The following is an 11,417-nucleotide window of genomic DNA, read 5'->3' on the forward strand; positions in this document are numbered from 1 at the left end:
GAGTTTTTAATTTAATTATTTGAGCTAGCAATCTTGCAAACGCCATGTTGCAATGTTGCGAGTTGATAGTAAACAAACATGGAATCATCGTGAAGATTCATCTATTAAAATCATGAAATATTTAAACGGTCTACATGGGAGTGAATGGCACTACAAGAATAATTAGTTTTGGCAACAAACTTTTAGCGGCAATAATATAATGGCTGCTATTTTTTTAATTTTAGTTATGTTTTTGTGGCTATTATATATTTGTCATTAATACTATATATTATAATGGCAATTATTATTATTGCCACTAAAAATATGAGAAAAATTATTTATTAGTGAAACATTTTTAGTGGCTAAAGTACTATGGCCAGTATTAGTTTTATTAAAATATATATTTTTAATAGTTGTTGGTCAATTGAGTGCGAGAAAGTGAGAAACAGATGCAGAGGGAAGGGAGAGTTCATTGCAGAAACCCAAAGCTCAATGTTGCCGTCGTCACCGCCATTGCCGCTTAGGTCATCTCCACCCTCTGAATCGGCGCCTCTGCCTCCCCTAACATCTTCCTTCACCTTCTCCCTTCCTGCTTCTCCAATCTCTGCAACCTCCACATCGACGAGCCCCTCTCCATTCCCCTTCCCCTCACTCTTCCCGTTCTCCGCCGGAAGGCGCTCTCTCAAGATGCATTGTGTTACCGACAACACCTCTTCCGTTGAGACCAATCCTGATTCGGTATGCTTATCCAATGCCAAAATTAGCGTTGTTTTTCTTCAATTCAATTAACGCTGATTTGATCTCCCTTATTAATGTAGTTTATAATTTGCTGAGAATTTTTTAGGGTTGTTTTCTTGGAGATCAAGGTCTGGCTGCTATTGGATAGTGTTGCAAGAGTAACTTGAAGATTTGAATCTTTGATTAAAGGAAATGGTGCTACCGGTCTTGCAATTTCGCTCCTCGGTGCTTTGGTTATGCCATGAGTTCTTTTTTTGTGTCTTCTAGAAGCTTCTGTTAATGTTAGTTTTAAAATGTAAGGTTATGATATGTTCTTTTATGCATTTGCTTTTTGAGACATAATCTCTTCCTCCACTCTGCATTGGTGCTTTCGAGGAAAATACCTCGATCTGTTTGTGGAATCAAAGTAAACATTTAACATTCTAGAATGGATTCTACTTTTGTCAGAAGGAATCTTCATGGTTATGATTTTTCCATTTCATTATTTGATAGGAACCTTGCAGATTTTACATGATAGAAAGTGAATTTGCTCTTATGGTGGCCTTCCTCATAAATATTCTTATTTTTCAATGTTTTCTTCTTGTCTTTTTATAATCATCTTATGTTGAGCTTGTTATATTGTAATTCAGTCAGGCATACAACGACTTCAGGATTATGCTCTTCCCTTTTGGTTGGCTCTCTTTGTGGAAGGAACAAGATTTACATAGGCCAAACTTTTAGTTGCTCAGAAATATGCAACCACAACTGGATTGCCTGTTCCTAGAAAAGTTTTTATTCCAAGAACTAAGGTGAAATCATCTTGTTTTCCCTTGTTTGAATTGCTAGTAACTCAATAATATCTTTTGTATTCAATGTCCTACTAAATTAAAAGCCTAGTCTTGTTACCTATTTAGGTGCATGTTCATATTAAATGACATTTGATGATTGAATTACCCAAGGATGATGAAGGTGTTGCTTAATGGTGTCGAGATGTATTTGTGGCTAAGGTGGGTTCAATTTGATTTCTTATAATTTCTATGTATATTATAAAGAATCTGTTAGGCATACTTTCAAAAAGTTCCTTGTATTTCATGATTTTCTTATTCAATTAGGAGTAAATAGTTTATTTTTTCTAAAGTTTGTGCATACACACTCTTTGCAAAAGTTTTTTGGTATATTGTTTTGCTTTGTGTCTATAGATTTTCATTTTATGACTTTTTTTAATTATTTTATATTCTTTTTCCCTCGCCTTCTTTTCTCCATTGCGCACACCAGGATGCATTGTTAGACAAACATAAATATGAAGATAAATTTAGTGACAAAGAATCTCATGATGCTGGTAAACCAATCAAGTCTCTATTGGTGAGATACTCTCTCAATATGTATGACTTTTGCATTTTTTTATCTTCTTTTTCTTGCATCTCATTATATAGAGTAAAATAATTTTAGAGCAAAACTACAATTCTTTGATGGTGCTTTGGGAGTTGTTACTATCCTAATACAAATTTTGATTCGGTTCTCACAATCTGAGCATTCAACACCAACAAAAGTTGTCCCTATAAAAATAAATAGAGGATAACAGTTACAAGCAAAGACTAGGGGTAACAAACAAGACTAGATGAAGTTACTTGTTTGCTAAATTAATTCATTACACTAGAATTCTTTTGAGCACCATTTTGGTGAACTTTATTTGCATTTTTGTGTATTTAGATTCTTCTTCCTTTTTATCTTTTGTGCTACCAAAATCCACCTAGGGTATGTATTCAATTCTTCTTTGATGTATGATGTGTGCATATGGATTACTTATTTTATTTTTAATTTGGTTAAATATGTACAAACAATAGGGTGGAGTAGATAAATTATACAATTTGTATCACCTTTTTAATATCAGGTAGTTGTACATGTTCAAATCTTAAATATTATTAATAACAAGAAAGTGGATTTGCTCTTATGGTGGCCTTCCTCATAAATATTTCTATTATTTCTGTAAGTGTTGCAGTTTGCAATTCTTCAAATTTGAGAGAGGATGATCAGAAGAGCTGTGAGGATTTGGATTTGAACAAAGCCTCATTTCTACTAAGAGTATGTAATGCCATACTACTTTGTCATCCTGCATGCAAGGAACTCACTACCTGAGTGATTGTTATAAAAGCAATCTCTTCTGTGGAGGAATTAACATCATCAAGAATCCCCTCCTTTACACTTCTCTACTGCTTTCTAGCTTGGACCTTGCTTAGCCATGGTAAATACTAAATACTGCACATCATGTTCTACACTACATTTAACTTTCTCTTGGTCTGATTGAACCACTGATATTTGGATTCTGTTATCATAAATCTAATCAAATTGCAGTTGGGTGAAGCATTTGATTTTAATTAGTCATAAAAGGGTTCATTATTTCATTTTGTTGCTTGGCTAATTCTAATAATTGAGAAATCATTGATGAGCGGATATTTTATACACTTTTTGGGGATAATTTCATATAGTTTTGAGTATGTTTTAGTTAGTTTTTAGTCTATTTCTATTAGTTTTTAGGAAAAATTCATATTTCTGGACTTTACTATGAGTTGTGTGTTTTTCTGTAATTTCAGGTATTTTTCTGGCTGAAATTGAAGGAGCTGAGCAAAAATCTGATTCAGGCTGAAAAAGGACTGCTGATGCTGTTGGATTCTGACCTCCCTGCACTCAAAGTGGATTTTCTGGAGCTACAGAACTCGAAATGGCGTGCTTCCAATTGCGTTGGAAAGTAGACATCCAGGGCTTTCCAGCAATATATAATAGTCCATACTTTGCACAAGAATAGACGACGTAAACTGGCGTTCAATGCCAGTTCTCTACCCAATTCTGGCGTCCAGCGCCAGAAAAGGATCAAAAACTGGAGTTGAACGCCCAAACTGGCACAAAAACTGGCGTTCAACTCCACAAATGGCCTCTGCACGTGACTCACTCAATTCTCAGCCCCAGCACACACCAAGTGGGCCCCAGAAGTGGATCTCTGCATCACCCATCATAATCCACTCATATTTTGTAACCCTAGGCTACTAGTTTAGTATTTAAACAACTTTTAGAGACTTATTTGGTATCTCATGACATTTCAGATCTAAACTTTGTATTCTCTAACGGCATGAGTCTCTAAACCCCATTGTTGGGGGTGAGGAGCTCTGCTGTGTCTCGATGAATTAATGCAAGTATTTCTGTTTTCCATTCAAACACGCTTGTTCCTATCTAAGATGTTCATTCGCGCTTAATTGTGATGAAGGTGATGATCCGTGACATTCATCACCTTCCTCAAATCATGAACGTGTGCCTGACAACCACCTCCGTTCTATATACGATTGAATGAGTATCTCTTAGATTCCTTAATCAGAATCTCCGTGGTATAAGCTAGAACTGATGGCAGCATTCATGAGAATCCGGAAAGTCTAAACCTTGTCTGTGGTATTCCGAGTAGGATTCAAGGATTGAATGACTGTGATGAGCTTCAAACTCTTGAAGGATGGGCGTTAGTGACAGACGCAAAAGGATAGTAAATCCTATTCCAACCGGATCAAGAACCAACCGGTGATTAGCCGTGCTGTGACAGAGCACGTGAGCGTAGTTTTCACTGGAAGGATGGAAGGTAGCCATTGACAACGGTGATCCACCAACACAGCTTGCCATAGGAGGACGTGCGTGCGTGAATCAGAAGACAGAGGAAAGCAGAGATTCAGAAGACAAAGCATCTCCAAAACTCCAACATATTCTCCATCACTGCACAACAAGTAACCTTTAATTTATGCTCTCTTGGTTATTCACAATTCAACTGATAAACATAATTGACTTCCTGACTAAGATTTTCAAGATAACCATAGATTGCTTCAAACCAACAATCTCCGTGGGATTCGACCCTTACTCACGTAAGGTATTACTTGGACGACCCAGTGCACTTGCTGGTTAGTGGTACGAGTTGTGAAAAGTGTGATTCACAATTCGTGCACCAAGTTTTTGGCGCCGTTGCCGGGGATTGTTCGTGTTTGGACAACTAACGGTTTATTTTGTTGCTTAGATTAGGAAAAATTTTCTCTTTTTGGTTTAGAGTCTTTTATTATTTATCCCTTGTTAAAACACTTTAAATTTATAGCTCAGTTAATTAGAACGTGGTGTTTATGTTCATGGTAATTGGCTATCATATTTTTTAAAAAAAAAACCTTTTTCAAAAATAATTTTTCTGCTAAATCCTGTGCCAAACTTTAAGTTTGGTGTTTTCAAAAATAATCTTTCTTAAAATTTTCGAAAATTTTCATAACTCATTTGGCTAGAGCGTTAATCTGTGTTCTTGGTAATTGGGTTAGAGTCTTTTATATTCTTTTCAAAACCTTCTTTTTCATAAATAATATTTTTTCTATTAAATCTTGTGCCAAACTTTAAGTTTGGTGTTTTCTTGTTGATTTCCCTTTGGTTTTCGAAAATCTTGGTTTGGTTTTCTAAAAATTTTAAGTTGGGTGTTCTTTCTTCATGTTCTTGTGTTCTTGTGAGTCTTCAAAGTGTTCTTGAGTTTCCCTTGTGTCTTGATCTTAAAATTTTTAAGTTTGGTGTTCCTTGGTGTTCTCCCTCCAAAATTTTCAAAAACAAGGAGCATTAGATCTAAAAATTTTAAATCTTGTACTATCTTATTGTTTTTCTCTCTCCTCACTAAATTCAAAAATATCTTTTCAAAATATCTCTTCTAACTTCCTAACTTCTTATCTTTTCAAAATTTGTTTCAACTAACCAACTAACTTTTTGTTTGTTTCTTAACTTTTTCAAAACTACCTAACTAACTCTCTCTCTCTCTAATTTTCGAAAATATCTTCCCTCTTTTTCAAAAATTTCTTTTTTTTAACTAATTAATTTTTATTTTCTTTTACGAAAAAAAAAATTTTAATTTCAAAATTCAAATTCTTTTTAGTTATTTTATTTTATTTAAGTATTTACTTCTTATAAAATAAAATAAATAAAAAGATAAATCAGTCCAAGTTATATCCATATATCCATCATGGACATAAGTGGAAATGAACAGTCCAGGAGGACTTTGGGGTCATATTCTAACCCCTCTACTGCTTCATATGGGAGTAGCATATGCATACCCTCCATTGGAGTTAGTAGCTTTGAGTAGAATCCTCAGCTCATTATCATGGTGCAGCAAAGTTGCCAGTATTCCGGTCTTCCACAGGAAGAACCTACAGAGTTTCTGGCACAATTTTTACAAATTGCTGACACAGTACATGATAAGGAAATAGATCAGGATGTCTACAGACTATTACTGTTTCCATTTGCTGTAAAAGATCAAGCTAAGAGGTGGTTAAATAACCAACCTAAGGCCAGCATAAGAACATGGAAACAGCTGACAGAAAAATTCCTGAATCAGTATTTTCCTCCAAAAAGGATGACACAGCTAAGGCTGGACATCCAAGGCTTTAAACAAGGAGATAATGAATCTCTTTATGATGCCTGGGAGAGATACAGAGAGATGCTATGAAAATGCCCCTCTGAAATGTTTTCAGAGTGGGTTCAGTTAGACATCTTCTACTATGGGCTTGCAGAAGGAGCTCAGATGTCTCTAGATTACTCAGCTGGTGGATCTATCCATATAAGAAAGACAATTGAAGAGGCTCAAGAGCTCATTGATACAGTTGCCAGGAATCAGCATCTGTATCTAAGCAGCAACCCTTCCATGAATGAAGAGGTTAAAACAGTAACTGCTGAATTCAGTACTGTAAAACAAGCTGCTGAATTCAATCAGCAATTGGATTTTCTAACAAAGCAGCTAGCTGAATTCAAGGACAGGCTACAGGAGACAAGGATAGCTAATATACATATGGACGAACAGTTTAAGCAAACAAAGCAGCAGCTATCAAGGCAAATAGCAGAAGAATGCCAAGCAGTTCAATTAAGAAGTGGGAAAACATTAAATACCCCACCTCAAGGCATCAAAAATTCAAGAAATGAGCGACCCACCAAAGATTCACCTGAGGACAGTAAGAGCCCAGGGAAAAATAATTCTGGCACTAAAACGCCAGAAAATGGGTGGAAGGCTGGCGCTGAACGCCCAGACCATGCCCAAAACTGGCGTTCAGCGCCAGAAACAAGGCAGGATTGGCGTTCAACGCCAGAAATGGGCAAGAATCTGGCGTTGAACGCCCAAATGAGGCAGAATCCAGCGTTGAACGCCCAAAATGGGCATATTTCTGGCGTTCAGGCGCCAGGAACAGACAGTGAGTTGGCGTCTAGCGTCACTCCAGCTTCTGACTCTGGTACTCAATTGCCAGTGAGGGATCAGACACACACAAGTGCTGATAACAACCCCTCTAAAAAGGCTTCTTTAACCACTAAGGTTGAGGAATATAAAGCCAAGATACCTTATCCTCAAAAACTCCGGAAAGAGGAGCAGGATAAGCAATTTGCTCGCTTTGCAGATTATCTAAGGACTCTTGAAATAAAGATTCCATTTGCAGAGGCACTTGAGCAAATACCTTCTTATGCCAAGTTCATGAAAGAGATCTTGAGTCATAAAAAGGAGTGGAGAGAAACAGAAAGAGTTCTCCTCACTGAAGAATGCAGTGCAGTCATTCTGAAAAGCTTTCCTGAAAAGCTTAAAGACCCTGGGAGTTTTCTGATACCATGCATATTAGAAGGTGACTGCACCAAGACAGCTTTATGCGATCTTGGGGCAAGCATCAACCTAATACCTGCATCCACTATCAGAAAGCTTGGCTTAACTGAAGAAGTTAAACCAACCCGGATATGTCTCCAACTTGCTGATGGTTCCACTAAATACCCATCAGGCGTGATTGAGGACATGATTGTCAGAGTTGGGCCATTCGCCTTTCCCACTGACTTTGTTGTGCTGGAAATGGAGGAGCACAAGAGTGCTACTCTCATTCTAGGAAGACCCTTCCTAGCAACTGGACGATCCCTCATTGACGTCCAACAGGGGGAAATAACCCTGAGAGTCAACGATGACGAGTTCAAGTTGAACGCTGTCAAAGCCATGCAGCATCCAGACACATCAACAGACTGCATGAAAGTTGACCTTATTGACTCTTTGGTAGAAGAGATCAACATGGTTGAGAGTCTCGAATCAGAGTTGGAAAACATCTTTAAAGATGTTCAGCCTGATTTGGAGGATTCAGGGGACATGAAAGAGCCTCTGAACTTTCTTCTGAAAGAGGAAAAACCTCCTAAACCAGAACTCAAGCCACTGCCACCATCCTTGAAATATGCATTTCTAGGAGAAGGTGACACTTTTCCAGTGATCATAAGCTCTGCTTTAAATTCACAGGAAGAGGAAGCACTTATTCAAGTGCTAAGGACACACAAGACAGCTCTTGGGTGGTCCATAGGTGACCTTAAGGGCATAAGCCCAGCTAGATGCATGCACAAAATCCTATTGGAGGATAATGCCAAACCAGTGGTTCAACCACAGAGGCGGCTAAATCCAGCCATGAAGGAAGTGGTGCAGAAAGAGGTCACCAAATTACTAGAGGCTGGGATTATTTATCCCATTTCTGATAGCCCCTGGGTGAGCCCTGTTCAAGTCGTCCCAAAAAAGGGAGGCATGACAGTGATTCATAATGAAAAAAATGAACTGATTCCTACAAGAACAGTTACAGGGTGGCGCATGTGTATTGACTACAGAAGGCTCAATACAGCCACCAGAAAGGATCATTTTCCTTTACCATTCATAGATCAGATGCTAGAAAGACTAGCAGGTCATGATTATTACTGCTTTTTGGATGGCTACTCAGGCTATAACCAGATTGCAGTAGATCCCCAGGATCAAGAGAAAACAGCATTCACATGTCCATCCGGAGTGTTTGCTTATAGAAGGATGCCATTTGGGCTATGTAATGCGCCTGCAACCTTCTAGAGATGCATGCTCTCTATTTTCTCTGACATGGTGGAAAAATTTCTGGAAGTCTTCATGGATGACTTCTTAGTATATGGAGACTCATTCAGCTCCTGTCTTGATCACCTGAAACTTGTTCTGAAAAGATGCCAAGAAACCAACCTAGTTTTAAACTGGGAAAAGTGTCACTTCATGGTGACTGAAGGAATTGTTCTTGGGCATAAAATCTCAAACAAGGGAATAGAGGTGGATCAAGCAAAAATAGAGGTAATTGAAAAATTACCACCACCTGCCAATGTTAAGGCAATCAGAAGCTTTCTGGGGCATGCAGGATTCTATAGGAGGTTTATAAAGGATTTTTCAAAAATCGCAAAACCTCTAAGCAATCTGCTAGCTGCTGACACGCCATTTGTGTTTGACACAGCATGCCTGCAGGCGTTTGAAACGCTGAAAGCTAAGCTGGTCACAGCACCAGTCATTTCTGCACCAGACTGGACATTGCCATTTGAGTTAATGTGTGATGCCAGTGATCATGCCATTGGTGCAGTATTGGGACAGAGGCATGACAAGCTTCTGCATGTCAATTATTATGCCAGTCGCGTTCTAAATGATGCCCAGAAAAATTACACAACCACAGAAAAAGAACTACTTGCAGTGGTTTACGCCATTGACAAGTTCAGATCATACTTAGTAGGATCAAAAGTGATTGTGTATACTGACCATGCTGCTCTTAAATATCTACTCACAAAGCAGGATTCAAAACCCAGGCTCATCAGATGGGTATTGCTTCTGCAAGAGTTTGATATAGAAATAAGAGACAGAAAAGGGACAGAGAACCAAGTGGCTGATCATCTGTCCCGGATAGAGCCAGTGGAAGGGACGTCCCTCCCCTTTCTTGAGATCTCTGAGACGTTCCCTGATGAGCATCTACTTGCCATTCAGGAAGCACCATGGTTTGCCGATATTGCAAACTATAAAGCTGCAAGGTTCATACCCAAGGAGTACAATAGAATACAAAAGAAGAAATTAGTTACTGATGCAAAGTACTACTTGTGGGATGAGCCCTATCTCTTTAAGAGATGTGCAGACGGAATTATCCGTAGGTGTGTCCCCAGAGAGGAAGCACAGAGAATCCTATGGCATTGCCATGGATCTCAATATGGAGGCCATTTCGGAGGTGAGCGAACAGCCACCAAGGTCCTCCAATGTGGCTTCTATTGGCCCACACTCTATAAAGATTCCCGAGAGTTTGTCCGTAATTGTGACAGTTGCCAAAGAGCGGGTAATCTGCCTCATGGTTACGCCATGCCTCAACAAGGAATCTTGGAAATAGAGCTGTTTGATGTATGGGGAATTGACTTCATGGGACCTTTCCCACCATCATACTCAAACACTTATATTCTGGTGGCAGTTGACTATGTATCAAAATGGGTTGAGGCTATTGCCACACCCAACAATGATACTAAAACAGTGCTGAAATTCCTCCAGAAACATATCTTTAGCAGGTTTGGTGTCCCTAGAGTACTAATCAGTGATGGGGGCACTCACTTCTGCAATAAACAGCTTTACTCTGCCATGGTTCGATATGGAATTCGCCACAAGATAGCCACTCCATATCATCCACAAACCAATGGGCAAGCTGAAGTCTCTAATAGAGAATTAAAGAGAATCCTGGAACGGACAGTAAGTACCCGTAGAAAGGATTGGGCACGGAGCTTGGATGATGCTCTGTGGGCTTACAGAACAGCATTCAAGACCCCTATAGGGACCTCTCCATACCAACTTGTGTATGGTAAGGCATGTCACCTGCCCGTGGAACTGGAACATAAAGCCTATTGGGCAACCAGATTCCTAAACTTAGATGCCAAATTAGCAGGAGAAAAACGATTGCTCCAGCTAAATGAGCTAGAGGAATTCAGATTCACAGCTTTCAAAAATGCCAAGCTTTATAAAGAAAAATAAAAAAAATGGCATGACAGAAAGCTGTCATCTAGAATCTTTGAACCAGGACAGAAGGTCCTGTTGTTTAACTCTAGACTCAGGCTATTCCCCGGGAAACTGAAATCCCGGTGGAGGGGACCATACGTGATTACAAGTGTGTCACCATATGGTTATGTGGAGCTTCAGGATATTGATTCTGATAAGAAGTTCATTGTCAATGGGCAAAGAATCAAGCATTATCTTGAAGGCAACATTGAGCAAGAATGCTCAAGGCTGAAGCTAGATTAAAAGCTCAGCAAGGTCCAGCTAAAGACAATAAAGAAGCGCTTGCTGGGAGGCAACCCAGCCATGGGGCAATAATCCTCTAAGCATTTTGCCCTATTTCTATTTTTATTTTTATTTGTTTATATAGAGTTCATTGACAACAAGGTAAATAATCATTTACAGAAGACCTCGGCACACAAAACAGAGTAAAAGAGCTCAATGGCAAGAAAACGCCAGTAAAGGGGCATTTTGGGCGTTCAGCACCCAAAATGGGCATCCACTGGGCGCTGAACGCCAGTAATGGCAGCATTTGGGCGTTCAACGCCAGAAATGGCCACCCACTGGGCGTTGAACGCCAGTAATGGCAGCAACTGGGCACTGAACGCCCAGGAGATCAGCATTTGGGCGCTGAACGCCCAAAACAGGCAGTGTTTGGGCGTTCAAACGCCAGGAGGACAGGGAGGAGCCAAATCCAGTTATCCCACACGTATTTCCATTTTAATTTTAAAATTTTGTGCTTCAATGCATGATTTTTACATGAACATATCAAGAACCCTGATTTCTAAAATCCTTAATTTCTAAAAATCCATCTTTCCAAATTCAATCCAACTCTTTTCAAAATCTTTTCTGAAAACAAATCTATCTTTTT

The 11,417-nt window shown here is 39.0% G+C and overlaps 1 pseudogene; it reads left to right on the forward strand.

Moving 5' to 3' along the window:
* Positions 1-471: 471 nt before the first annotated feature.
* Positions 472-2,275, forward strand: LOC148545980 (1-acyl-sn-glycerol-3-phosphate acyltransferase 2-like; annotated as a pseudogene).
* Positions 2,276-11,417: the final 9,142 nt, after the last annotated feature.

Source organism: Arachis ipaensis, chromosome B9 (genome assembly GCF_059453495.1).
Source record: "Arachis ipaensis isolate K30076 ecotype BB chromosome B9, ASM5945349v1, whole genome shotgun sequence".
In the NCBI taxonomy this organism is placed as follows: domain Eukaryota; kingdom Viridiplantae; phylum Streptophyta; class Magnoliopsida; order Fabales; family Fabaceae; genus Arachis; species Arachis ipaensis.